This window comes from Lissotriton vulgaris, unplaced genomic scaffold (genome assembly GCF_964263255.1).
Source record: "Lissotriton vulgaris unplaced genomic scaffold, aLisVul1.2 SCAFFOLD_2239, whole genome shotgun sequence".
Lineage (NCBI taxonomy): Eukaryota > Metazoa > Chordata > Amphibia > Caudata > Salamandridae > Lissotriton > Lissotriton vulgaris.
In genome coordinates, this window is record NW_028241998.1 from 14,890 (window position 1) to 37,733 (window position 22,844).

General features: G+C 48.4%; 1 long non-coding RNA gene across 1 annotated transcript in view; it reads left to right on the forward strand.

Moving 5' to 3' along the window:
- The first annotated feature begins 1,951 nt into the window (after positions 1–1,951).
- The window catches only part of LOC147669102 (uncharacterized), a 239,690-nt gene continuing 218,797 nt past the window's right edge, over positions 1,952–22,844 (forward strand). The window contains exon 1 of the long non-coding RNA XR_015303742.1: positions 1,952–2,333. This is a non-coding gene — a long non-coding RNA (uncharacterized LOC147669102). The remainder of the gene's footprint in view (positions 2,334–22,844) is intronic.

The following is a 22,844-nucleotide window of genomic DNA, read 5'->3' on the forward strand; positions in this document are numbered from 1 at the left end:
TTGTTCAGGCGTACTCCGTGGCTTCTGTCATGCATGCCTTTAACGTTTCGCAAGAGGCAGTAGAGCACCCCCACCCTTGGTAAGCCGCTTTGATTCAGCCGAGGCCTGTCTCGTGTTTAGCCCCTTAAAGCGCCTCGAACTCGTTCATCACAATCTCTGGTGACACACGACAGCAGCCCATTATCTACCGGTCTGGGAAGCCTGGCTCTGTCATATTGTAAACAGACCTGTATTGTTTAACTGTTGTGTGCGTGCCAGCCATTCTTTAACTACACGTCTCTAGTGACAAATAGGACAGCGGCACCCTCGTTGTTGGGTTAGGGAAGCATAATAACTCCTTCATGCTGTCCTGAGTGATGCTCTTAAAGTGGATGTGGGTGTGCAGGAGCAGCAGTGCCCTACCTTATGGCTCCATAGAGTATAACCTTATGATGCTATACTGAGAGATGCTCATGAGGTGTAGGAGCAGCGGCGCCCTAGCTTATGGCTCTATAAAGTATACCCTTATGATGCTCAGACATGCTGCAATGCTGACCTCATTATTTTCCCCACCCCGTCCTTGCATAAATGTGGTAGCTGTCTGCTTCTGTTTAGTTCGGCATACCAGCGCCGCCCCCCTCCCCCCACTGGGTAACCAGGTTACTTGTTGCTCAGTTATTACTGTGCTGGTTAGTGCCGGGTGCCTCTTAAAAGCACCTCTTTGCGCTATTAAGTGCAAGCGCTTTATCTCGCAGCAGTCCGCGCCGCTCCGAGGGCTCAGACATGCTGCAATGCAGTGGCAATGCAATGCACTCATTCACTTAATCTGACCCGCTCCCCCTACCCGCTTGAGGGCGTCCCTCACGCTTCTCCTATAATCTGTTCCTGCTCTTTCTGTGACTGTGTGGCCTACCTCTGTCTGTCCTTCCCTCCCCTGCCTGCCAGGCTTTCTCTCATTCGCTGTATGCATGACTACCTCCCTGCCTGCCTATCTGCCTGTGCATCTTCCTTCATGTCACCCCTTTCTGTATATTTAATTAGTGACTCCCTCCACGTGCACCTTCCACCTTTGCTGCCTGTTTTACTTTTCTAAATAACTTAATGTCATCTGTCTCTCTTCTTATTTGCTTTGGTCTTGCGTGAAACTGCCAATCTCTGTCCCCACTATCTCTCCCTCACTGTGCCGGTCTTCTATATCATACCTTCCTATAACAAGCATTAGAGTAGGAAGGAAAGGGTTGCCAGCATTACAAAGTCAAAAATATTAGAAGACATGTTTTTGTTAATTGTTTTTTAATAGGGTTGTTCAGTGGTACATAATGTCTTCTTGGGTATACATAAAGTAACAAAAATGCTAATTATACTTTTTTATTATAGCTTTTCAACATGCTGCACAGCAGCCACAATTCTCTACAACATAGCTTACAAACATCGGCAAAGCCGCTCTAGCTAAACACTTATAAAGTCCCAAAGGTGAGACCTATTGGCTATGCCAATGCTTGTTTTAGTTTCTCAGTTGTGTGTTCTGGCTCTCTGCTGTTTTGCCCTGCTTGCCATAGCACCAACGCAGCACACACTTTTCAAAACTCATATTTTTATAATAACATGAATAAAATGATATCTATATACTAACCTCCATGTGTTTTGCACATGTAGGCTCGGGCTGCCCTTATGACGCAGGAATAAAAACATCACCTGGGTGATGGATTAGGCAGGCATGCACCTATGCGCCCCGCCCCTCGCTGCTGCTGCACTTCCTGGTTTTGAATCACATCTTCAGTGATCTCACGCCGGGGCGGGGCCTGGAGTTCGTAACCACATCTGGTGAAAAGGGCCAGAGGTGTCTGTTCATCACAGCAGCCTTCTCCGTTATACGGGATTAACGAGAAACATGGCGCCTTCTGTACAAAGGAGTTTGAGGGGATTAGGAACAAGCGGCTGAATAAAAACCCTTCAACACTCACCAGCTTCAGGTGGTGTTTGTTTTCATACCTGCGGCTTCAATAGTTTTGTTGGCAGTTTCTTTCTTACTCGGTAGTTAATGATTTGTGTGGTGCTGTAGCAGGTTATCCAGTGCAGTAGGCGTGCCCACCAGGCTAATCTTATCGAAAGCGCCAGAGTTGGCAGAGACTGGAGTTTCGATACGTTATTTCACTTCCTGTGGTTACGGAACTGAAGTACATTTAGGTTTTACCGAGGGATCGCGTCCTAATGGGTTTTGTGAAGTTTGACCGGTCACGCTACAGCTCTTTGGGAAACTGAGCCCCACCTGTTTAAGGCAAAGCCCGGACCTAAGCAACCCCTGTGCAGCAGCTCACGGCCCTCGACCCCCGGGATGGTGCTGAGGTAACAAGGTAAGCGGTGAGCAGCAGGTCATGAGGGGATGCCGTCGGGGTATACAGACTAACAGACACTTGTTTACCTTGTACGTAATAATAGCGCCAGGCCTTGGAGGGAAGTGACAGGCTGCTTGCACACGACAGAAAGGGGAGAAACATTAAATTAGAGTGTGTGGAGAGAGGGATACTATATATTGTGCATTATAAAAGGTAGAGGGGGTGGCCCTTCTGTGAGAGAATAGAGAGCGCGAGAGGGAGGTCAGAGAGGGAGCGTGACCCAAGGAGAAAGACAGGCATGGACGTCGATGCACGAATATGCCAGGTGTACCTGAAGTGACAACACATGCCCTTTGACCTCTGTGATATCACAGGATGTGACATCTTATGGCCTTTCATGTCTTCTTGGCATTGATGCCATGTGACCTTTGACTCTGGTGATGTCACATGAAGTATATCACTACAGGTATGCATTCTACAATTAGAACTACATTAATAAAAAGCATGTAACATTCATAACTTTATCAACTAGATCATCCCATGCCTCTTACATTACCCATTTCTAATTCTCACAGCACTGCCTCAGGATCCTTCACCTCCATAACTGCTATCTTAGTTGTCGCTAACGGGTCATAAGTAAGGCATTGAATGTCACACATATACACAATCAAGCCAACAGATCACTTGGCATGCTGTAGGAAGAACATAATCACACATCGGTTTACAAATATTAAACAAATTAAACAGAAAGTAAAATTAAACTACTTACTCGGACTGTAATACTGTGATTCCTTGCAGGTTGCAAAAATGCTTCGTTCTGCAAAAGTGCAGGCACATAAGCTGGGGTCCAGCAACTCTGTGAAGCAGGACATGTCAGTCCAGAAGCACACCAAGTTTCACTGCCTGCAGGCCAAGCAGACTCGTGCTTGGTGGCTGATGGAAGCCAGGGCCATAGCCAAGAGTATTTGTTTTTGCGGGGCATGGCCCCCGTGATGATAATATAAAGGAAAGATTCTACAGCAAAGGTTTCTCTGCCATATATATGTTAAAAAGTGTGCAATATCAGTGGGATTTATCCATTTGATTTTGACATTGTTATTTTAATTGTACTCTTCTCTGAAGATTATAGGGAGATTGTGTGACAAACTATGTATTATAACTATAAAGTATGCAGAGCCAAAACTGGATATTATTTAAAGACAAAATTACAGAGGGCAGAAATAAAACAAGATTGCTGTAACCTCCAGTGATTGCAAGGAAAATGCCTTCCACCACTGACTGATTGATCAGTAAAAGGCAGCAATAATTTTGGCTGCAAAAGACTTCTTGACGCCTGTGCCAATGCATTTGTTACACCAATGGTAGTTCTGAGCCTGGTGGGGAGATAAAGGTCAATTCATGTGACCCTCTAGGCTAAAATACTTCTCTGGGATGATATAGATGTGATTGACAATATGCCTAGCCAGTGGCTGAACGAAGCCGACCCAAGCAACATAGTAGTAGTTGCCTGTTGATGTGAATAATCAGTTTGCATTATTATTGGGCTATGAAAATGCCAAACAGTATGAGTGTAACCACCACAGAAAATACACACTATTACCCAGTCGCGACTCGCAAAACTCGCAGATGGGGGGACGGGGTTGGGTAGCTTGGGGGTTCACACGCGCGGGGGGTGGGGGGGGGGGGGGTTGTAATATTAAAAAAAATCTTACCTGACTGGGTCCTGCACGACTTCTGCTCCTGGGCCAGGTCCTGCGTTTGTTGTTTTCCTGCTCCTGCACAGGAACAGGCATGCCCCCTCCCCTCCCATAAGCCAATCACAAAGCTGCAATGGCAGCGTTTTGATTGGTGTCGACAGCGCCCAGCCGGGCGCCTGCAGGGATACCGTTTTCTCTATGTAGGCTGCATGTAGCCTACATAGACAAAATGTAAAGTGCGTATGACTGGTTTGGTCAGCCCCATTCCTCCCCGATCAGCTTGACCCCAGCAGGGCATACCCTCCTGCCGCCCCCAACCAGGCATACCCTGCCTTCTGCTTTCTTGCAAGGCGAAATGCAGAAACATAAAATGATATTTAAAATACCATTTTATGTTTTTGGTTCTTGCACTGCGAGAAAGCAGTGGGGCGATTCTCCTCCGCCAGAGTTGAGGAGCAGCCCCTGCTATTACCTATTTAATTACAGAAAATTATGAAGGTCCAAGTGAGGTTTATGGGCTTTATTAGGCCACATAGTGAAGCAACATAGCACAAAGCTATACGTAAACACAGGTGTGCAGTTATATAATTTAAACATAACCTCATTCTTTAATGACCACAGACAACTTCGTTCACAGACCAGGATCATGAACTCATTCTTCCTCCATTATTCTAGCATGAATAATCTGATAGGACTTACCTTATGGGTTGAGTTCTGTTGGCATGTACTAGTTAGGTTTGCTCATCAACCACAGCCAGTCACTGTATGCATAGCTAACTGGCTCTGGTATCCACTCTTTAACAAATTGTGTGATCCTTAATAAATGACTTGCTCTCCCTTTGTATTAGCTCCTTTGGCTACCAAAATTGTTGATATACCATTCTCAGGCTCACTGATTTACCCCACTAGGATGTTAGTCTAGGTCATACATACAGAATACCCGCTATCACTTCTCAGAATAGCAGTGAGTACACTGTTAGTGTTACAGCCTCCTCCCACTGCCTCCTGTTATTATAGCAAACCTTAACGATGAGTGTCTGATAAGTTTCCTGAAAAATATTTTCAGAGATTTTAAGATCTACCCTGAACACAACCTGGACAGCATGAAAGAGTGAGCAAATGGCCTGATCAACCCTGATGACCTCGTTGTACTGTGCCTGTAAACGTAAACAGCAGTCATTCTACTGCCCTCCGTCCTCCCTTGGTGCTGTGGCTGCGTCCCCCCCCACCCTGACCCTACTTAATGGAACTCTGCTCTCCAGGTTTTTTGGGGCATGACTTGGTGCATCTTGCCTTTTTGTGATAATTTCCTTTGATGCCCAGTACCTGGATCCGCCATTTTGTTGATTCTTTCCTGTCCTTCAGTCCATTGGACTCCATCCTGCTGAACTTCAGACATTTCTCTTTTGCTGGACTGCCTTATCTCTTACTCCCCCTCAGGCCCCCCCTCTCCTCTTGCCAATCTCAGCCTCCGACTCTTCTCCCACCCACCTCTCTCTACCCCTTTTAATGTTTTATTACTCCATTCACTCTGTAAATATGTAATATTTAATTGTCCAAGCCTAATCGCTGGTAAAATGTAATCATGAGTAAATTTACTATTTGTATGTATATATATATATATATGTAGTAGACCTTTGTACTTACTACCATTCCTATGAGTTTCGAGGTTATCCGTTTGTATCTCTTGCTTGAGTGACTTTACAACTTGTACATTCGCAATTTTTTTCTGTGTGTATCTCTTAGTTGTGTGACTTTACAACTTGTACATTTGCAATTTTTCCTGTTTGTATCTCTTATGTAACTCATGTAATCCAAAGTCCTTATGTAACGCAACTGGTTCTTTTGTAAAGCGCTCTGACACCTTCGGGTAGTGTTCACACTATATAAAATCCATGAAATAAATAAATAAATAAATAAATGTCTTTAGCAACGTAGTGCTCCAGTCTGATGTGAACTACCTCTAGGTGCTAGATGACTTCTCAGTACTGCTAAAACGTGATTCAAATGTTATGCATGGACTATCGAAGTAAGTGCATTGGCATTCTTCTCCCTACTCGTTAACGAAGATTAGAGTTTATTATCTTCAAGTTTCAAACAGATTTCTATGGAAGGGGCATTGTCTCCAGCCCTAAAAGCCTTTTACAAGCACCTACATGTCACAGTTAGGTCAGTTGTCTCCTTGAACAGAAATATGATTGCAGTCGCAGGACCCATGCAAAAACATTGAAATTTCAACAGAGTGGTGCTTTATCATTAGTAGGAGAAAGTAAATAAAAATGTGTATTTTAAGAAAAAGACTAGACAGAAGAAAGTAGCTTAGTTCATCACATATTCTTAAACTGCCAAGGGAGGGCATCTTTTGGAGATAAAGCAGCTGTTTCCACCGTTGTCTCCCTCGTTTTTGCAGCATACTCTCTCTAGTGCATTTGCAACAGTGGAGTGACATTCAATATTGGGCTTTTCTTAGTGATATGTTGAGGGATTTTGGTTAAAGCTCTCAATTAGCATGTATCACCCACCTCTTAACATTAGAAAACCCCCTAAAAACCATCAGATATTATTCAGGGGAGATAGGGAGAGATGATTTTAGAACGCAGTTTTAAGCATTTTAAGATACACTAGGGTCCAGATGTAGGTAAATCTCATTTACCGATACATAAATACCGAATTTTACCGATTCGGTATTTATCAATCTGTAAATGAGATGTAGGTAAAAATTCTGTATTTTTTACCGAATCGGTAAGATTCGGTATTTACCGATTCGGTAAATACCGAATCGGTATTTGCGATTGAATCCTATGGGCCTTGAAGCCCATAGGATTCAATAGCAAATATCGATTCGGTATTTACCGAATCGGTAAAAATACCGATTTGCTAAGGGGGACAGTGTGTCACTTTGACACCCTGTTGCACCCCTGTAACTGGCTTTTGCGCCATGTGGCACACAGACATGCCCTTAGGGCATGTCTGTGTGCCACATGGCACAGGCGTACATGCACAGATGTGCATGTACACAAGAATTCGTAATTTACCCTGCAATTGTATTGCATGGTAAATACCGAATTCTTAAGTCCCTGTAGCACTGTTACAAGTGCTACCTACATTTTGAAGTACATATTCGGTAATTTTACCGAATGGTAATTTTAATGAATCGGTAAACTTTACAGAATCGGTAAATTTACCGATTCTGTAATTTTAACGATTCAGTAAAATTACCGATTCGGTAAAATGACCAAATATGTCCGTTTTTTGTGCCCCTACATCTCCATAGCCCATTACCGGTCGGAAACGGCCGAAAATCAGTATTTTCGGCCGATTCCGACCGGTAAAGGGCTACCTACATCTGGCCCCAGGTCACTGCACTATAATATTATAAAACAACTTTCTAATGATGAGAAGTAGGTTACCACATTGCTTTGTAAATCTTTCCACTAACTGCATGCCATGTAAACAGCATTGCCAGTTCCCATATGATCTCTTATACTCTCACAAGCTGTACCGCCAGTGGCGGCTCAATCAATCAATCAATCAATCCCGAAATTTATATAGCGCGCTACTCACCCGGAGAGTCTCAAAGTGCTTGGGGGAGGGGGGGGGGGTCTGCTACCGCTCGAACAGTCAGGTCTTGAGTTGCTTCCTGAAGGAGAGGTGGTCCTGGGTCTGACGGAGGTGGATGGGGAGCTTGGTAGCAAGCAGGACTGCTACAAGTGTTTTCTTCTTGTATTCCTGCTAGCCATTATTTTAGCCTGATTAGGAAAGCGTTTTTTAGAGTGTACTGCTTTTAAAACTGTACTAGTGTAATTTACTTACTTGCCTGCTTGTATTCCTGCTAGCCATTATTTTAGCCTGATTAGGAAAGCGTTTTTAGAGTGTACTGCTTTTAAAACTGTACTAGTGTAATTTACTTACTTGCTGTGCTCGCTCACTCCCCGGTCCACCGCAGCTACCTGTGCTGTTTGTTTGTGGAGGGAGGCAAGCGGCACAACTTCCTGGTTGCTCCATCGGAGGCGGCCATATTTGGTGGGTTGACGCGCTAGTCTCCCACTCCGCCCTGATCACAAAAGGGCCGGTTACAAGCGCGCTCGAGTATTGACTGTGATTCTAGTAGCGCTGGCGCTTGGTAGCAAGCAGGACTGCTACAAGTGTTTTCTTCTTGTATTCCTGCTAGCCATTATTTTAGCCTGATTAGGAAAGCGTTTTTTAGAGTGTACTGCTTTTAAAACTGTACTAGTGTAATTTACTTACTTGCCTGCTTGTATTCCTGCTAGCCATTATTTTAGCCTGATTAGGAAAGCGTTTTTAGAGTGTACTGCTTTTAAAACTGTACTAGTGTAATTTACTTACTTACTGTGCTCGCTCACTCCCCGGTCCACCGCAGCTACCTGTGCTGTTTGTTTGTGGAGGGAGGCAAGCGGCACAACTTCCTGGTTGCTCCATCGGAGGCGGCCATATTTGGTGGGTTGACGCGCTAGTCTCCCACTCCGCCCTGATCACAAAAGGGCCGGTTACAAGCGCGCTCGAGTATTGACTGTGATTCTAGTAGCGCTGGCGCTTGGTAGCAAGCAGGACTGCTACAAGTGTTTTCTTCTTGTATTCCTGCTAGCCATTATTTTAGCCTGATTAGGAAAGCGTTTTTTAGAGTGTACTGCTTTTAAAACTGTACTAGTGTAATTTACTTACTTGCCTGCTTGTATTCCTGCTAGCCATTATTTTAGCCTGATTAGGAAAGCGTTTTTAGAGTGTACTGCTTTTAAAACTGTACTAGTGTAATTTACTTACTTGCTGTGCTCGCTCACTCCCCGGTCCACCGCAGCTACCTGTGCTGTTTGTTTGTGGAGGGAGGCAAGCGGCACAACTTCCTGGTTGCTCCATCGGAGGCGGCCATATTTGGTGGGTTGATGCGCTAGTCTCCCACTCCGCCTAACCTACTTAGCTCTCAATTACTCGCGCAGCGGTGACGCGCAGCGGTAGCGCCGTAGACGCGCCGGAGAGGCGCCAGAGAGAAGCCAGTCTGCGCCAGTCCGCGTCCTGCCGCTCCGGCGGTCCGGCAGGTAGACTGGTTTGCCATGACTCTCCCCTCCTACACTTATGATGTCCCCTCATTGCTTGCCTTACGCCCTCCCTTACGCTCTCACTGTGCCCATTTGTTTCATCCGTCTGATATCAATTATCTCTGTAGGAACTGTAATTGGAATCCCTGTATCCTAAATATAGGTATCCCACACCCTTCTCCAGCTCTGGAATGGAGATTGTATCTCCTAAATTGCAGGTCCGTATGTAAACACCACACGGAATTACATACAATGATTGAAGAGCTCAACCCCCACGCACTTTTCCTAACGGAAACTTGGCTTCACTTAGACAACGATCCAGCGATTGGGTGGGCCATTCCCCAGGGCTTTACGCTCAAGAGGCTGGACCGTCAGACTGGGAGGGGCGGGGGACTGGCTATTGTCTATCGAGACAATTATAAATGCCGTATTACCCCTACCACCTCACCTACCTGCGAAAGTGTTCATTTTTCGTTAGAATTCTCCCCTACTACCACCTTTTCAGGAATATTAGCCTATCGCCCTCCAGGTGCTTTAAAAAACTCCATCGCTCAAATAACCGATCTTGCTGCTAGCATTGTGCTGTCTTCACCCAACTTCACTCTACTGGGGGACCTTAATCTGCATCTTGATGACCCTCACAATACAGCAGCCAATACGCTCCGCTCTAACCTTTCAGCACTGGATCTTCATCAAAAAGGATTTCATATAACCCACAATAGAGGCCATCTTCTGGATCACATTTATAGCAACAGCGACGATCTTACAGTGCTAACCCCGATTCCGTTACCATGGACCGACCACTTTTTGGTTCCTTTTATCTGGCATACATATTCTCCCATCCCCACTTGTCATCTTGCTAAACAGCGAGGTAGGAAGTGGTCTTCACTCCCCCTCTCTGAATGGGAAACTGCACTGGCCAGAGACCCCCCGAGAAAAGCCCCGAATGCCAATATCGCTGCCAATAATTTCGATAGCTGGATCTCTTCCTCTCTGGACATGGTCCTCCCTGTGCGAGTTACCAATGTCACTAAAAGACTGAGACCTGCTCCTTGGTTCACTCCTAACCTTAAATCGAGGAAACAACTCTATCGGAAATATGAAAGAGCCTGGAGACAAGATTACTCCCAAGACAAGAAAACTAGTTATAGAGCGGCCATCAGGCTCTATAAACGGGAGCAAAAAACAGCACAAGCCTCTTATTACGGCAGCAAAATCGAGGCTGCCGCTAATACCCCAAGGGAAATCTTCAAAATCGTTAAAACCCTTACCTCTCCCCCTACTGAATGTCCCTCCGTGGAGGGTGCCCAGGATCGCTGTATCAACCTGGCGAACTTTTTCTCCCAAAAGATTCAGACTATATACTGTTCTTTTGGAGAAGTCGATAGCACCCCGGACCCCTCTTCCCCTACTTTCCTGTCCACTGCTACTCCTTGCCAGCTAAATACCATTCCTCTTTTAGATATGCCTACTCTGGACAGACTTATTTCTCAAATTACCTCTGGTTCACCCAGTGACTCAGCATCCCCCCAGACCCTTCTGAAGGTAGTGGACATAATCCGCCCGGTCATACTGGACGTCCTCAACACCTCCATCACCACAAAATCCGTACCCCCGTCATGGAAGTGCGCAATGGTGAGGGCTCTGTTGAAGAAGCCCAACCTGGACCAGGACAACCTGGCGAACTATCGCCCTATCTCTTTGCTCCCTTGGCTGAGTAAACTATTGGAGAGGCACGTGAACAACATCTTGATGAGCCATTTGGAATCAAATGGGCTCCTGCGTGCCTCCCAAACAGGGTTCCGCCCTCGACATGGAACCGAAACCGCTCTCCTAGCGGTAACGGAGGAAGCTAGAACTGTGTTGGACCAGGGTGGAAAGGTCGCCATTATCTTATTAGATCTAAGTGCTGCGTTCGACACAGTCAACCATGTCACGCTTTTACAACGCCTGGCGGACATGGGTGTGTCGGGCGCAGCCTTAGAATGGCTGACATCCTTCCTGGCTGACCGCTTCTTTCAGGTCTTCGAGGGCGAGGTGACATCCCCTAAACACCCTCTCAGATGTGGGGTTCCTCAGGGCTCCTCCCTGAGCCCCACTCTGTTTAATGTCTACATGGAGCCCCTAGACAGGATAGTCCATCCCTTTGGTGTGCGTATTGTCACCTACGCAGACGATACCCAACTGGTGGTCTCCTTAGACCACCAGGAGGGATCGTCCAGCACCTTAGGCTCCTGTCTGGAGGCGGTCTCCAGATGGATGCAATCCTCATGTTTAAAACTCAACGGGGAGAAGACAGACGTCATCTTGCTGGGCAATTCCTCTCCCTCGGGTTTTGCATCCTCCTGGCCTCCATGTTTAGGCCCACCCCCCACGCCCAAACCTCAAATAAAAAGCCTAGGGATTTGGCTTGATACCGATCTGAACTTTTCGGTACAAGCTACGAAGACTGCGGCTACCTGTTTTGGGTTGATGAGGATGCTACGGAGGGTGCTCCCTCTGCTCCCATTTCAGGCAAGGAGGATCCTGATCCAGGCCCTTATACTATCTCGCCTGGATTACGGGAATGTCCTCTATATGGGAGCTCCTGCCTATACCATCCACAGGCTCCAAGTCGCCCAAAACAGTGCAGCCCGTCTACTCTACAACCTTCCCCGTTGGCAGTCAGCGAGGAATGCTTTGAGGGAACTTCACTGGCTTCCTATAGCTGGAAGAATACAATTTAAGGCCATGTGTATTTTACACAAGGCCTTCCATCGCACCGGCCCTGCAATTCTTCAGTCCCTGGTCACTCCCTATGCTCCATCTCGTTCTCTTCGGTCCAGCTCCTCTCAGTTGGCCACTCCCATCAGAGTCAAGAAGGCTCGATGGGGTGGCCGCTCCTTCTCACACACTGCGGCAAGGCTATGGAACACCCTCCCTCTGCCTCTGCGGGAAACTTTAAACCATCTCTCCTTTAGGAAAACTTTAAAAACACACTTGTATACTACATTCTGTTGACCTGCCCTGAGCCCTTGCTAACTGAATTTCTGTCACTAGCGCTACGAGGCCTCCGGGTAGATAGCGCTATACAAGTACTGCTTCATTCATTCATTCATTCAGTTCCATGTCTTGGCTGCCAGGTAGGAGAAGGATCTTCCTCCCATGGTGGCTCTTTGGATGCGTGGAACGGCGGCGAGGGCGTGGCTGGTCGAACGAAGCTGGCGGGTTGGGGTGTAGAAGGTCAGTCGGTTGTTGAGGTACCTGGGGCCCAGGTCGTGGAGGGCCTTGTGTGTGTGGGTGAGGAGACGGAACGTGATTCTCTTGTTGACGGGGAGCCAGTGCAGGTCTCTCAGGTGTCCGGAGATGTGGCTGAGACGGGGGATGTCCAGGATGAGTCGTGCGGAGGCGTTCTGGATGCGCTGGAGTCTCTTCTGAAGTTTGTCGGTGGTTCCGGCGTAAAGGGAGTTTCCGCAGTCCAGTCGGCAGGTGACGAGTGCCTGTGTGACCGTCTTCCTGGTTTCGGTGGGGATCCAACGGAAGATCTTTCGGAGCATGCGTAGGATGTTGAAACAAGATGATGAGACGGCGTTGACTTGTCTGGTCATCGAGAGGGAGGCATCCAGGTTGAAGCCCAGGTTGCGTGCGTGGTCCGTCAGTCTGGGTGCGATGCCCAAGGCAGGGGGCCACCAGGAGTCGTCCCAGGCGGAGGAAGATGGTCCCAGGATGAGAACTTCCGTCTTGTCTGAGTTGAGTTTCAAGCGGCTGTTCTCCATCCACTCAGCTACGTCCTTCATCCCTTCGTGTAGGTTGGTTCTGGCGGTGGCTGGGTCGTTGGTGAGGGAAAGGATCACCTGGGTGTCATCGGCGTAGGAGATGATATTGAGGCTGTGTTGGCGTGCGATGGCTGCGAGCGGGCTCATGTAGACGTTGAAGAGGGTGGGGCTGAGCGATGATCCTTGTGGTACGCCGCAGATGACTTCGGTGGCCTCGGATCTGAACGGGGGGAGGCGGACTCTCTGGGTTCTTCCGGCGAGGAACGAGATGATCCACTCTAGAGCCTTCTCTTGGATTCTGACGTTGCTGAGGCGTACTAGGGTGCTGTGGCAGACAGTGTCGAACGCTGCAGAGAGGTCCAGGAGGATGAGGGCAGCTGTTTCCCCGTTGTCGAGCAGGGCTCGGATGTCATCAGTGGCTGCGATGAGGGCGGTCTCGGTGCTGTGGTTGGCTCGGAATCCGGTCTGTGAGGGGTCGAGGGATCCGTTCGTCTCGAGGAAGACGGCAAGCTGTCTGTTGACGGTCTTCTCAATAACTTTAGCAGGAAACGGGAGGAGCGAGATGGGGCGGTAGTTCTTGAGGTCGGTGGGGTCTGCTGATGGCTTCTTCAGGAGGGCGCTGAGTTCGGCATGCTTCCAGCTCTCCGGGAAGGTGGCGGTGTTGAAGGAGCAGTTGATGATGTCTCGGAGTTGGGGTGCGATGACAGAGGCGGCCTTGTTGAAGACGTGGTGGGGGCATGGGTCGGTTGGTGATCCGGAGTGGATGGTGCTCATCGTGTGGATGATGTCTTCGGTGCTGACTGGGGTCCAGGTGCGGAGGGTGGTGGTGGTGGGCGTCGGTTCGGTGGTTGGGTGCGTGGGCTGTGTGCCGAAGCTGTTGTGTATGTTGGCGATATTGTTGTGGTAGAACGAGGCGAGCGAGTCGCAGAGTTCTTGCGAGGGGGTGATGTTGTTGGTTCCGGCGCTGGAGTTGGAGAGCTCTTTGACGATGCTGAAGAGTTCCTTGCTGTTGTGTGCGTTGTTGTCTAGCTAGCAACTTTGCTGATTGAAAGGGCGGGTAAATGGGTGGTGGGTGCTTTCACAAAATCAAAACAATTAAGTCAATAAAAGGAAAATTTACTTATCATGGTTCCTGCTGCGTCGTCCTCGCTCAAGTCTTCTTCCCTCACAATTCCAGGGCCCCAACTAACTCTTAACCAATCCTGACGCTGCTCTCACAGCATCAGAGCAGAACCAGGATTGGTGGGAGAAGCCTCTATCAGCGCTCACAAGAGCACTGGAGGCTTTTGCTTTCTCTAACCCAGCTGTTTTAAGAAAGTAGATTGATTCGCTTCTTTCATGCTGTTGAAACTACTTTTTCCCTTGCTCAATCAATCAATCAATCATTGCATTTATATATAGCGCGCTACTCACCCAGAGGGTCTCAAGGCGCTGGGGGAGGGGGGTCCGCTACTGCTCGAACAGCCAGGTCTTGAGTTGCTTCCTGAAGGTGAGGTGGTCCTGGGTCAGGCGGAGTTGGGTGGGGAGGGAGTTCCATGTCTTGGCGGCGAGGTAGGAGAAGGACCGTCCCCCTGTGGTGGCTCTTCGGATGCGGGGGACGGTGGCAAGGGCGTGGCTGGTCGATCGAAGCTGGCGTTTGGGAGCGTAGAAGTTGAGGCGGCTGTTGAGGTATCCTGGGCCTTGGTTGTGTAGGGCTTTGTGTGCGTGGGTGAGGAGACGGAAGGTGATTCTCTTGCTGACCGGGAGCCAGTGCAGGTCTCTCAGGTGTCCGGAGATGTGGCTGCGACGGGGGATGTCCAGGATGAGTCGCGCTGAGGCGTTCTGGATCCGCTGGAGTCTCTTTTGGAGTTTGGCGGTGGTTCCGGCGTAGTGGGAGTTGCCGTAGTCCAGACGGCTGGTGACGAGGGCCTGGGTGACCGTCTTCCTGGTCTCGGTGGGGATCCACCGGAAGATCTTACGTAGTATGCGCAGTATGTTGAAGCACGACGAGGAGACGGCGTTGACTTGTCTGGCCATGGAGAGGGAGGAGTCCAGGATGAAGCCCAGGTTGCGTGCGTGGTCTGTTGGTTTGGGTGCGCTGCCTAGGGCGGGGGGCCACCAGGAGTCGTCCCATGCGGCGGGTGAGGATCCCAGGATGAGGACTTCCGTCTTGTCCGAGTTCAGTTTCAGGCGGCTGTTCTTCATCCATTCGGCTACCTCTTTCATCCCTTCATGAAGGTTGGCTCTGGCGGTGGCGGGGTCGTTGGTGAGGGAGAGGATCAGCTGGGTGTCGTCGGGGTAGGAGATGATGTTGAGGTTGTGCTGGCGTGCGATGTCTGCGAGGGGGCTCATGTAGACGTTGAAGAGGGTTGGACTGAGCGAGGAGCCTTGAGGGACGCCGCAGATGACTTCGGTGGCTTCAGATCTAAACGGAGGGAGACGGACTCTCTGTGTCCTTCCGGCAAGGAAGGAGATGATCCACTCCAGTGCCTTCTCCTGGACTCCGACGTTGCTGAGGCGTTGTACTAGGGTACGGTGGCAGACAGTGTCGAAGGCCGCAGAGAGGTCGAGGAGGATGAGGGCCGTTGTTTCTCCGTTGTCGAGTAGCGCTCGGATGTCATCGGTGGCAGCGATCAGGGCGGTCTCGGTGCTGTGGTTGGCCCGGAAGCCAGACTGCGAGGGGTCGAGGGATCCGTTCGTTTCGAGGAAGGCGGCCAACTGCTTATTGACGGTCTTCTCGATGACTTTTGCAGGAAACGGGAGCAGCGAGATGGGGCGGTAGTTCTTGAGGTCGGTCGGGTCGGCCGTTGGCTTCTTGAGTAGGGCGCTGAGTTCGGCGTGCTTCCAGCTCTCCGGGAAGGTGGCGGTGTCGAAGGAGGTGTTGATGATGTCCCGCAGGTGGGGTGCGATGACAGCGTCGGCCTTGTTGAAGACGTGGTGAGGGCAGGGGTCGGTCGGAGATCCGGAGTGGATGGAGTTCATCGTGCGGACGGTGTCTTCGGTGCTGATCGGAGTCCAGGCGCGGAGGGTGGTGGTGGGGGGCGGTGGTTCGGTCGTGGCGTTCGTCGGTTGAGGGCTGAAGCTGTTGTGTATGTCCGCGATCTTGTTGTGGAAGTAGGAGGCGAGGGAGTTGCAGAGGTCTTGCGAAGGGGTGATGTCGTTGTTTCCGGCATTGGGGTTGGAGAGCTCTTTGACGATGTTGAAGAGTTCCTTGCTGTTGTGTGCGTTGTTGTCCAGTCGTTCCTTGAATGCAGTTTTCTTGGTGGCGTGGATGAGTTGGTGGTGTTTTCGGGTGGCGAGCTTGAGGGCAGTCATGTTGTCCGGTGTTGGGTCTCTGTGCCAGGTTCTCTCGAGGGCTCGGCAGTTCTTCTTGGAGCTCTTGAGTTCGTCGGTGAACCATGGGGCTTTCTTGCTACCGGGTCTGCTGGGCGGGGTCCTCAGGGGGGCGAGCTCGTCTGCGCAGTCGCTGATCCACTTCGTGAGGTTGGTGGCCGCCTGGCTAGGGTTGCTGCCTGTTTTGGCAGACAAACAGTTGCCCTGATCCTGGAAATCTATAAAAGGAAATACCTTCCAACTGTGACATATGGTATGGTAATTTGGTGCTGCAGAGATGTTAGGGCGATTCAAGTGGAGGAGAATAGATTTTGTGGACGCCTGATGGGGGTTCCCCCCTCAACCCCACATTTCTCTATTCACAAGGAATTAGGTTTGGAGTGTGTTCAAGATCACATTATTGTAGCTTCTCTGGCTCTTTGGTGCTCAAAATAGGCGAATAAGGAAGCTGAGCTCAATCATGCTGTTGTTAGAGACTGCCTCTCTTGCAACCATGGAATGAATATTCCATGGTTAAAGTATATTAGAGACACTACTTTGGTCTTCAATTGTATATCTCTGTTTGGGAAATGTTAGATCTGGGGGTCTCTAGTTGGCAGAGGTAAGTACCTTTGTCCAAATAGGGACCCTTGCTTCTAGTCAGGGTAAAGGGATACACACTGTAGATAACCCCTGCTCACCCACTAGGTAGCTTGGCACGAGCAGACAGGCTTATCCCCAACGCAATGCGTATAATATTTGCACTTAACACACACAGTAACTCTAAAACACACCACAAACTGAGACCACACAGGTAGGTGTATTAAAAATATAACTTTATCTAGTTTCAGCAAATTAGAACCTCTTGCAGGATAATTATATGATTTCTTCACTCTCTTGAATGTTTGCACGCTATTCTAGGAAGTCACAGCTCAATCTTAGTCCACAAATCTCACAGGAGTAAATGTGCAGGCTGTACGATTTCAGAAGCAGCCCTCTGTCGCCGTATCTATCGCTGTGTTCACGAAGCGCTCTCAGTGCGCTTGCCCCCGGAGCCTCTAAGCAAATAACCTCCCCTTCAGCTCCCCCGGCCGGTTCCTCCAGCTCTCCGCCCACTCTCGATCTCCTACGAGCGGCGGGGAGTGTAATACCTGACAGGCGTTGAGACGGTGGGCCGGGGATTGCTCACTCCGCTCTCTCTGGGTGAACCACAGGGCAGACGTGAAGAGGTAGGCTGGGGAAGGTTTGTGCGGCTCCCTCGGCGAGGACTGGTCTCTCTTTCTTTGCGGCTCCGGCGTCTTCCGGCGAGGCTTTCCCTGGTGTGGACCAATCAGGTCGCGGCTCCACAGACGAGCCCTCGCAGACACTCGGGAGTCAGCTAATGGCAGGGCGGCTCCCGGGACGAGCCCCTGGTGACACAGAGACCTCAGCCACTCACAGCGTGGCTCCGATGATGACGCGGCGGCGCTGGGCCAATCCCAGCACGGCGTTACTGAGGAGGCTCGTTTCTTCCTGCCAATGGGGACGCAGCGGCTTCGATCTCCGTCTCCGCGGCCCCAACAAGGGACAGCGAGGTCGTCGGGCGCTTTCAGGCCCCGGGCAAGAGCGATACTCGGCGGCACAGTGATTTCAGGGGCGCAGGTCGCAATAGACCGCTCTCACGACCACAAGATCTTCTTTGGGGCAAAACTCACGAGGGGGAGGCACCACGATCCTCTGGTCCTCGTAGAATGTGTGCCGATGAGCACACCGATCTCCGCCCCCAGCCAGCAGTTGAAAGCCAGCAGTTGAAAACTCACGCCCCAGCGAACTACAGCACGATCTTCACAGCGTCTCTTAGTTTCTATGGAACATTTTGACCCTGGGTTCCAGGACAGGAGGCCAGCTCTTCTCAGGCCCTTGGAGATTCTGTTAAAGACACAGCACACAGCAAAGTCTTGTAGGTCAGGCAGGCAGGGGTCACAGCACACAGCAAAGTCCCCTTCTTCTCTCCTTCAGATGAACAGCAAAACAGGTCAGCCCCAGAGCACACAGCAAGGGCAGTCTTACTCAGTTTCTTCAGCAGTCCTTCTTCTGGCAGAGGTTCCTCTTGATTGGCAGTCCTTCTTCTAGCAGAGGTTCCTTTTGATTGTAGAATCTGAAAATCTGTTGTCAGGGGTCCTTCTCTTATACCCCTAAAAGTCTTTGAAGTCTTTGTGCAAGTGGGCCCTGAGCCCGGTCTAAACCAGTTCTGGGTGTTGCTGGAGCACTTGGGCTTCCTGGCTTCTTCCTTCCTTTCAGTGTGAGGGGCAGAGGCGACAGCCGCCCAGCAGGAGGTGGAGCCAGCATTGTTCACTCCCAGGTGCTATCTCCTCCCACCACTCTAGTTGCAGATGCAGTCATTCAACCATGACCTCCTGGGGGCCCCCAAGCCCCTGTCACCCTCAAACCAGACAGTCAATCCACAAGCAGGCCCAGGCACACAGAAAGGTTAGACAAGAGAACAGCCACTTTCTAAAAGTACTGTTCTCAAACACAGCATTTAAAAACAACCTTTCCTAATAGATGTGTTATTACATTCTGAGTTCAGGGATATCAATCACTTATGTCCCATCTTGTTCCTGTGGGAAGATAGGTTGGTATCCATTGGGACCAGCCTCCCCCATGTTAGTCTATGGAGCAAGATTACCTTGCAGCAGTGAGCACACAAAATGGCTGCTGTTCACTACCAGAGCATGTTACCTGCACTAGTACATGCTTTACCTTTCCTAAACACTGCACCCTGCCCAGGGGGGTACCTTGAGCCTTCTATAGGAGTGACCAATGTGTACATAAAGGGAAGGGTAGGGCCAGCCAGTGGGGACACTGGCCAGGAGGACATGGCAGTTCACTGACTGCACACAGGCACTGCGGTGGCAGGACTGAGACACCATTTTAGGGCTACTCATGTGGGTGGCACAATCAGTGCTGCAGGCTGATGTAATCAGAAAGAATTAACATCTTAACTTAATAACGTAACTTGAATAATCTATCTTGAAGTATCCATCTTATTTCTGATTACATCACAGGCCCACTAGTAGCATCTGTCATCACCAGCCCTGGCACAACCAGTGCACTTTACTAGGGACTTTGTGGTGATACAAATATGCCAATCAGGTACATCCAATCAATATGATAATTTCCATAGGGAGCACTTACACTCTGGCACTGATCAGCAGTGGTAGAGTGTCCAAAGCATCTAAACCAGCAAAAACGAAATCCAGCACAGCATCAAAAATACAGGAGGCAAAAAGATAGGGGAAAACCAAGCCAAGGGTGTCAGGTCTAACAGGAATCCAGATACTATCACAAAAAAAGACAAAATCTGGCTCCAGGACTGCTTCACGAAACACAGGTAGGCCACTAGGGAGACTGTGGAAGTTGTGAAACTGGCAGTGAGAGACAATTGTGTAATCCAGATGGCAGCTGGGATTACACTCCATCTACTTTTTGTGCATTATGTGTATGAGTGAACAATATTGTCTTGATTTAGATCCGGTACGATCCGCTGTTTGCTATGTTTCCCACAAGGACAAACTATTCAGCAGATATATTTATTTGCCCATGGGATGAGCAATCAACTCTTTATTGCACGTAGTGTTTTTTCTGTAACTACTATCTACCCTATACTAGGAGCATTTTCCTGCCTTTGCTGTGTAGGTACAAGTTTACAAAATTGAAAGTTACTTTGCTCTGTCTCCAGCAACTCAATGACTATTATACTTGCCACCCAGTTGGTTGTTTTTTAAATGTATCCTAGCCAGAGGATGAGAATGTTATTTTAACTGATCGTATTCTGTTCATGACTACAATTTATCTCTTGGTTTTTATTGTACCTCACGTCGATTGATTTATATAATATTGCATTTTCTGTTGGTGAAGCAGTTTAAGAAAAACATCATATTGTGGTACGTTATTAACATGTTTTAATATGTTTTTAATTCTTTTGTATATTGTTTTTTCTTTTTAATACTGCATATTTTTAATGTGTTCATCTTTTATGATCTACTTGGTAAGATCGAATAAAGATTATTGAATTGAGTCAACATGTATGAGATGATGTATGTATGACAATGAAGGTGGTGTCCCCCACGTGACACTCTTTATTCTTGCACACCAAACACTCCTGTGTTTGTACCTTTACCACACAATTCCAAATAACTGAACCAATCTATATGCAATAATGTAACATTGTGTTTCTATAGTAGTATTACAAATATTAAAAACAAGTGTATTCTAAAATCCCAATCTGGCAAATTCTGGTACTTAATCACAAAGATGATTTCTTGATATATCCAGAAGCACAATTTCACATCAATGTACATATATTACATACAAGAGAAGAAGCAAGATGGCGTCCGCACGAATGGACGCTTAAGCTCACCGCTCCTGCCGGACCTCACAAGCAAGACGACGGAGTAAAGAGACGGAGACGGGGATATTTTCATTCACTGCGGTCGGAATATTTACCTGATAAAGATTCGGGAATCACCTCGCTCTCTTTGGGAAAAACCTTTTCTTGGGCGCATCGCGGAAGGCTGTTCTCTCCGCTTGTGCCTAAAGGGTACGGTTGCGAGGACGGCTGATGCTGGAGGCGTTGTCCGCGCTCATGGCAGGAATCTCCAGGTGCGGACGCACTTGGTGGACGGTCACTGCTGCTACCTGGCTGAGGGAGAAATCGATTGATTCCACCTGGGGCCATTCTACTTAACGGAATGCCAGAGCGGCTCGTCTAACAGGTATGTCGCCGAAGGGAACTCGCGGCAGACCTCGAGGTCAAGAGGGCGATATTCTCACTGGGGAGACAGTGAGCAAGAAAAATGATAAAAACTCCAATAGCGCGCTTAAAAACAACGATGCTGAACTAGATAAAGGTAAAGTGAGTATGGTGGATAATAGAACTATTCCGGCCATTTTCTCAGCCTCCAAAGAGAAACGGAGGAGGAAAAAAACACTTATTGCTCCTGAGGGGAAACAAGTATTATTGAGTGCCTGTTAAGCAGAGACTGTGGAGTTAACTGCAGAGGGAGGGGATAGCATTGAGAATGCCGGATTACTGGGAAGTAAGTGTCGCAGCCACTGACACAACCTCACTAATAACCTCTGCTGGTCTAGATGGTAGCGTTGTTATACATAACCAGGTTGACTCTCAGAGTATGTCTGGCACCGGTGGTGGAGATGCCACATCGGATGGCCTAAAACAAAATGCTAATCCCCAGACTAACATACATACTTCGCATGGGGAAGAGCAGATACAGGCACAGGACGGCAAATCTGGGGATTTTTATTCCCTTTCAGAACAACCAACTTCATCTTGTGAAGATTTGGCGCAACAGTATTCCAGACAGATGAATATGGCCGGTGGCAGCGCCCATAGTAGAATCTATTTGGATGATTCTGCTGACTTCATGGACGGCAGTCCCCATACAGTGCGGAAAAAAGCTGATAAGATTATAGATAAGGGGGATGAGGAAATAAACTCACTGCAATCTACCAATCCAGCGCAAAAAGAATATACAGATGATGACATCACTTTATCATTGATATACCAGTCAATTATGTCTCACCGAGACGAGACACGAGAGGAGAGCCAAAGGGTGCAAAACTCATGTCGTAAGCTGCAGAATTCGGTGTGATGGTTGGCTAAATCTCATGCAGATTTTGCTTCAAGGTTTAGTGAGGCAGAGACAAGAATTTCAAATTTGGAAGATGAACTGGCACAACAGAAGGCAATGACTGAATTGCTACGCAACATTAAGGAAGACGCCCAGTGGAAAATGGCTGATTTTGAAAATAGGGCTTGGCGAAATAACTTGAGAGTGATGCAGATTCCAGAAGGGAAAGAGGGGCAGGACCCTCGCAAGTTTATTGTTGAGCTTTTTAAAAATGCCTTTCCTGAACTCTCCAAACGGGACTGGGATAGGGAAATTGAAAGAGTGCACAGATTTCCTTTTAATATCAGTCTCCGTGCAGGACAGGTCGAGGCTAAGCCCAGATCTTTTTTGATCTCCTTTAACAGTTTTTTAGCCAGAGAGGAGGTCTTTCTGCTGGCACGACCTGACAAGAAAAGGGCCGGGTGAGGTTTGAATTTTTGTTATGCCTGATTTTTGTCGATACACAATGGAGAATCGTTGCCAGCTTCGCCAGCTTATTGCCCAGTTTCAGGCCAAAGGGGCTCCAGCTTATCTAATGAACCCCGCCAAGCTAAAAGGTATTTATCAGGAATTCACTCTTTTTTTTTTACAAATGACAGGCCTGCAACGAGTTCTTGAACTCCATTTAGGATTATCAGGTTATGGATGGTCAGCCAGATGTATTATGATACTTTTAATCTATTCTGCTTCTCCTAATAGTAAATTGTAATGTTGTGAATTTGCATGAATAGACTTGTGAGTTAAGGCAGGAGATGCACGGGAAGCTTTACATCTGCAGGACCAGAAGTCCTAAAGCCTCGGTAAAGGGAGGGGCGGGGGAAGGGTGGAGCAGGGGGAGGGGGGTTTGGGGGTGGGAGACACTGCGGTGGGGTAAAAAGGGGGAAAAATCCACAGTTGCAGCAAGGGAGTTGAGCAATAAAATAGATAAATTGCTTCCAAACAGTTACTTATTCTATGATAAAATGTTAATAGGATATCAGTTAAGGATGTTTTTTTGTATAATGGTGCTTAGAGGGATTAAAATATGTTCTTTAAATATTTCTGGTCTCAATAATGTCAA